Source organism: Gavialis gangeticus, unplaced genomic scaffold (genome assembly GCF_001723915.1).
Source record: "Gavialis gangeticus isolate Ggan-Ray unplaced genomic scaffold, GavGan_comp1, whole genome shotgun sequence".
Lineage (NCBI taxonomy): Eukaryota > Metazoa > Chordata > Crocodylia > Gavialidae > Gavialis > Gavialis gangeticus.
In genome coordinates this window covers 5,027,933-5,033,776 of record NW_017729026.1, presented here as the reverse complement: position 1 = coordinate 5,033,776, position 5,844 = coordinate 5,027,933, and the positions used below count along the sequence as shown (strand labels likewise).

Sequence of the window (5,844 nt, the reverse complement as noted above, 5' to 3'; positions counted from 1 at the left end):
CTCTATCATGCCTGTACAGCCTATAGCCCCTAATGTTAATTTAATTCTAAATATGTGAACACTGGACTATGTAATGTTCTTTTAATATAGTTTTGTTTGTGTAAAATATGTATTGGCTATTGCAGATAGTAGCAAAATTTGAAATAATTTTGTAATAAAAAATAAGTGGCTTTTTGCATTTTTGTCAAAACAGAGTAGCTACTGTTTCTACATCTATACTGATATCTTTGAGAATGCACGTTGGGAAACTGTAAAACAAACTAGTGATAGATTAATTTCAGTTTAAATAGAAAAGGAAGGATAAGGGCAGGAGTTACGGAAAATAACTGTTCCCAAATAGAAAATGACACAGGGGCAGTTTAGAAATGAAATAACTGCAGGGTTTTCTTTTCTTTCTATTCTACAACTATTTTAGAATTTGTTATGAAAGGAATTTTATTTTTAAGTTTCTGAAAGTGTCAGAAGTAAAGCGAGAAAGCGGAAGTAAACAGTCCTGACACAGTAGCACAAGAAGAATGGCAAGAGACCAGTGTTACTATACAAGGAGCTTCTAAAATGCCTCAAATGCAAAAGGAAAGCATACAGGCAATGGAAGAATGGACAGTTCACCAAGGAAGTGTACTAGAAAAAAGCAAGAATCTGCAGGAACAAAATCAGGAAGGCAAAGATAGAATGAGTTTCACCTGGCAAAGGAGGTTAAGGACAACAAGAAGAGGTTCATTAATTATGATAGCCAGAAAAGAAGAACCAAGGAAGCTGTGAGTCCTCTTAAGAAGCAGGGGGAGCTCCTAATTGAAGATGCAAGAAAGGCGGAGCTATTCAACAGCTACTGTACCTCATGGTCTTCACAGAAAAATTTAAGCTGCAGCCAGACACCTACTAGTGATTATCTGGAGAAGGAAGAGGGCAAGCTGAGGGAGAAGATGTGGAGAAATCCCCCTTTTTGCTGTCCTCCCTACTCAGTGTCTGCTCACCCCTCCTCTGGCTTCAGACTGGCTACTAGATCCACCTGGTCACCTAAGTGGTTTCATTCAGAGGGGGGAACTCGCTCTTCCTTTATTCCAGTTTCCTTCCCAAATACCTGTGAGGCACTGGTCACTCCACGAGAGGGTTGCTGACATTTTTCAGATTAACTAGCTTGCATCAGCCATGTTCTGAGGTTACTGATTTTTGTTTGGAATTTAGGGATGAGGTCAGAAAAGTGATAAAAGGGATCACTCCCTTTTGGGAGGGGGAGACATTTTGGGGATACTGAAACAAGCCAAAGGCCTCCAGAGCTCCATCAGTGTCTGGATGAACGTGTGAGTAATTTACCTGAATTTTAGCCAGTAATTTAGGATTAAGTGAAATAGATGCATATCAAAAGGGCCGACAAGCCCATTCTGTTTTGCTCAAGTAGGTTTTCTTCCATTTTTCATTGCTTTGTATTCCTTTTGCATTCTCTCCCTCTTTGATCAACAGGGATCCAGGTTTTCCATTTCCCGTGGAAAAACGGAAAAAACCACAGATTTCCCATCTTTATCAGAGAAACCGCGGATTTCCTGCTCCTGCAAAGAGCTCTGCAGGTGGGCACAGTTCCAGCCTGCAACAGCTGATTGCAAAAGGGGTGGGAAACCCCCAGCCCTGCCCAGAGCAGGAAGGAGAGGGAGAGGGGGAAAGGCAGGGCCTGAGGCTTTTAGTCAGTCCCAAGGCTTACCTCTGGCTCACTTTCCTTGTGGAGCCTGTAAGGTTAGGAAAGTGGGGCTTACAGGGGGCTGGGGGGGTTGTGGGGCAGGGCTGTGGGGGGAAGCTGGTTGGAGGCTGAGCTGGCTGGCGGGGAGGCTGCCTGCAGGGAGCTGTCTCGGGGCTGAGGGAGCAGGGAGGTGTTGGTGAATGATGCAGAGTGCCTGGCCAGCTGTGCGTGGAACGCCCACGATGCTATTGGCCCAACAGGACTCAGCACCTCCATGCACGGCTTCCCTTAAGGGCCTATAGCGCCATTCACAGTCCATGTGCAGCCAGCCAGGTACTCTGGCTGGGAGCGGGGAGGTGTTCGTGAGAGACATGGAGTGCCCAGCCACTGCACATGGACTGTGAGAGATGGTATGGGCCCTTAAGAGAAGCTGCACCTGGAGGCACTGCACCAGTTTGGGCCAATAGCGCCACGGGTGGTCTACATGCATCTGGCCAGGCACTCCGTGTCTTTCACTCTCAGGGGATAGGGGGGAACCCGCTCCCCTGGATCTGTGCTGGGGCAGGCTATGGACTTAAGCAGGCATGACCTGGCATGGCTGGGAACAGTGGGGCTGCATGGGGATCCCCTCACCCCCCCGCTGCCCTGGCAATGCGCCTCCTGTGCCTGCCGCTTCCTTCAGTGCAGCCCCACGCGCAGAAGGTGTGTTGCCAGGGCAGTCTGGAGCGAGCAGCTGCTAGGAGATCCCCACGCGGTTCCCCTGTCCCCAGCTGCGCCGGGTTGCGGGGGAGGGAAGCAAGGCAGCAGGGAACAGTGGCGAGCATCTGGAGTCTGTAACCACTGATGAGACTGCTGCTGTCTGCTGATGAGAGACTCTGCTTAGGTCCTGGAGTGATCTAGGCACTCTCACAGAGTCTGGACATCCAACACACACAGGAGCTGTATTCCAGAGCTTGCACCTCTCACGAAAAATGCACCAAACTCAGGAACCCAACTCATGCGCTCTCTCTGCTGTGGTCATTCCACAACACACGTGCTGACACACACTGAACATGCATCCACAGAGACATTAGTGATGTGTAGGAGAGGTATGGGGGGGGCGGCACATGGCCCCCTTGACAGGGCTGTCGGCAGCACCACCTGTGGGTGCTTGCCAGCTCCGGCCCTGCTGCCAACCCCAAGTTTGGGGTCATTTGAGGTTTGAGGTTCATATTATGACAGTGATCACTTCAACACTATGAATATGCCAAAGATCTTTTCTTGTTTGATTTGTTGGTTTTCTTGGTAAATCCTTCGAGTTAACCATCCTATTCTATTAAAGGATAAATACACTGGTGTTTTTTTTATTAAGGACTGACTTCTTTAAAAACAAACATTGACAGTCCTAACACATCCAACTGTAAATATTTAGTACCTTAAATTACTCTGTACAAAAGGTGTCATCTTCCCCCTTGTCTTCCTGAATCCCTTGTTTACCTTCTGTCCTAATGTGATTGGTTTAACAGATTTACAGGGCTTAGTAACAAGGCAACAATTGCCACAACTTTTACAAAACTTTTCAGCTGAAAATAGGGCTGGTGAGCATAATTATGTGCAGCTTCCCCTATGGTAGTCTTAGGAATAATTACTTAGCAAGTGAACCTTTCAAGGCCCTGAAAAACTTTATCTTATTCACTTGACCTAAACTCAGCACACTTGTAAATCCAGTTTTAGGGAGCCAGTTATTATTTGCTGTTTTGTTCCCTGAAGCCAAATCTGGCATGCCTTTATATTTGTTTGCTTATGGATTAAGCTGAGGTTGTAGCCAGGGCTGGAGACATCTTTTCCATCTGAAACAAAATCCAAAATCAGTTTTGACCAACTGGGGCAATGGAAGAGGCAATGGCAGGGATACAAACAATGTCTCCTGAAATACTCAAGTCCTTATGGGCGTCAAGCATTGGAAGTTTATGGAACTACAGGAATGGGTTTGCAGAAATCAAATAGGTTTGATTTCAGTAGTAAAAAGGAAGAATTGTATCGACTTTTTAAAAAATCTACAATTTTAGTTGTTTCTTTCACTATTTTTTTCCTAATTTCTCTTTCTTTCATCACAGTGTCCCCAGTTTTGGTTATTTACAAGAACCCTGGGTCAGAGAACATTTGGTTCTGTTTGAATTTGCAAATTCTTATCCAGTCCCACATTTCTAAATTCCATCTAGATTTATCTAAAATTCACCTCCATTTTCACTATCAGTAGAACCAAATCATGGAGAAATGCTGGTATAGTTATTATTTGATATGTTGCAGCAGTAAATCAGAAACATGTCTGCATTTTTTTAAATTTAAAATGATACTGAATTTCTCACCGTAAATGCTGAGTTTACTAGTTCCAAGCTCACTGCAAATCAATTGGTTGATTATCAGAGCAGTGGCTTGCAAGTGACGTAATGGCAGCTATGGAAATGACTGTTTCACAACATTATCTTAACTTCTGCTTTTTACTATATTTAGCTCCTTGTTTTGTGTACTGTATTGTTTCATGTGTTAATGCTTATTTGGGATTGAGCAGTATATAGATCATGCATTTTGTACCCAAGGTGTGTCAGTGTACTTTATGAAGGAATGAGTTAAGTAGAGTTAATGGGCAGCAACCTCAAAGGCCAAATCACTAACCATTATCTTCTCATCAATAGTTTATGTGTGGACTCAGTGCTTATCTTTGAAAACTTGTGGTGATCGGGAAGGTCCCAGACATGTGGGAAAGCGCAAATATAGTGTCCATCTTTAATAAAGGGAAGACAGAGGATCTAGGGAACTATAGACCAGTCAGCCTCATCTCAGTCCCTGGAAAAATCATGGAGCAGGCCCTCAAGCAATCCATTTTTAAGCACTTGGAGAAGAAGAAGGTGATTAGTAGCAGTCAGCACAGATTCACCAAGGGCAAGTCATGCCTGACCAACTTGATTGCCTTCTATGATGAGATGACTGGCTCTGTAGATGTGAGGAGAGTAGTGGACATGATATACTTTGACTTTCTCAAGGCTTTTGATATTGTCTTCCACAGCATTCTTGCAAGCAAACTAAAGAAGTATGGGTTGACTAAATAGATTTTAAGGTAAATAGAAAACTGGCTGGATCACTGGGCTCACTGGGTAATGATCAATGGCTCACGGTCTAGTTGGCAGCTGGTATCAAGTGGAGTACCCCAGGGGTTGGTCCTGAGGCTGGTTTTGTTTAATATCTTCATCAACAACTTGGAAGATGGGATGGAGTGCTCACCAAGTTTGCAGAAGACAGCAACCTTGGTGGAGTAGTAGATATACTGAAAGTTATGGCTAGGATTCAGAGTAACTTAGACAAATTGGAGAATTGGACCAAAAGAAAACTGGGTTTTTTTTTGCTAAGACCCATTTTTCAGATAAAACAAGTTAACTGGCATCAATTAATTCCTCTCTTTTAATCCTATATTCCTTGAATCCTGGATCAGCTTTTCCAGTACTGTACCCAGGATTGCTGTATAGTTATGTGGGTTGTTCTGCTTACTCTGTCTTGAGTTAGGCTCTGGAGTGGCGAGAGACACGTGGGTGAAAGCCCACTGTGCCCCCGCTGCTGCGGAGCCCCCCACTGACCCTCAGCACAGCCGGAGGTAAGCGGAGCCCATGGTGGGAGGGGATTAACCCCTTAGTGAGTGGAAGGAGGTGGCTGAGTGGAGCCGGGCCGGGTCTTGCCCCGCCTAGGCCCCTACTTGACCCAGACCCCCAGGGGGAGAGAGAGGTGGGGGGGTACTCACCAGTCCCCTGCCCAGGCCCATACTTCGCCCAGCCCCCCAGGGAGCCACGCAAACAGGCTGCGCAAACAGGTGCGCTTGTTTGCCAGTGCATGAGTTAACACAGAGTTCACGCAGGAGGGTGTGTGGGAGGGCCCGAGGCCCTGCCTGCAAGCCCCTTAGGGTAGACAGTCCCAGCCATAGCCAGCTTACCAGTGGCATGACGCGGATGGGCACTCGCCACACTCCAAGGGTCCCCTCGGGGTCTGCAGCCCCCCCAGCATCTCAGAGACTGCCACCCAGATGGAGCCTGTAGTTCCGGGCTCCACGCAGACGGAGCCTCTGGATCTCGGCTGCGGGGGCTGCCTGTCCCTTTTTCAGGCTCTGGGGCCCGGGAGCATGGCCACCTCCCTTTTGGGGTCTC

General features: G+C 46.6%; 1 protein-coding gene across 3 annotated transcripts in view; it reads left to right on the top strand.

Annotated features, from left to right (window-relative positions):
* L3MBTL3 (l(3)mbt-like 3 (Drosophila)) overlaps nucleotides 1-5,844 on the top strand; it is a 232,181-nt gene that overhangs the window by 140,191 nt on the left and 86,146 nt on the right. The window lies entirely within an intron of this gene.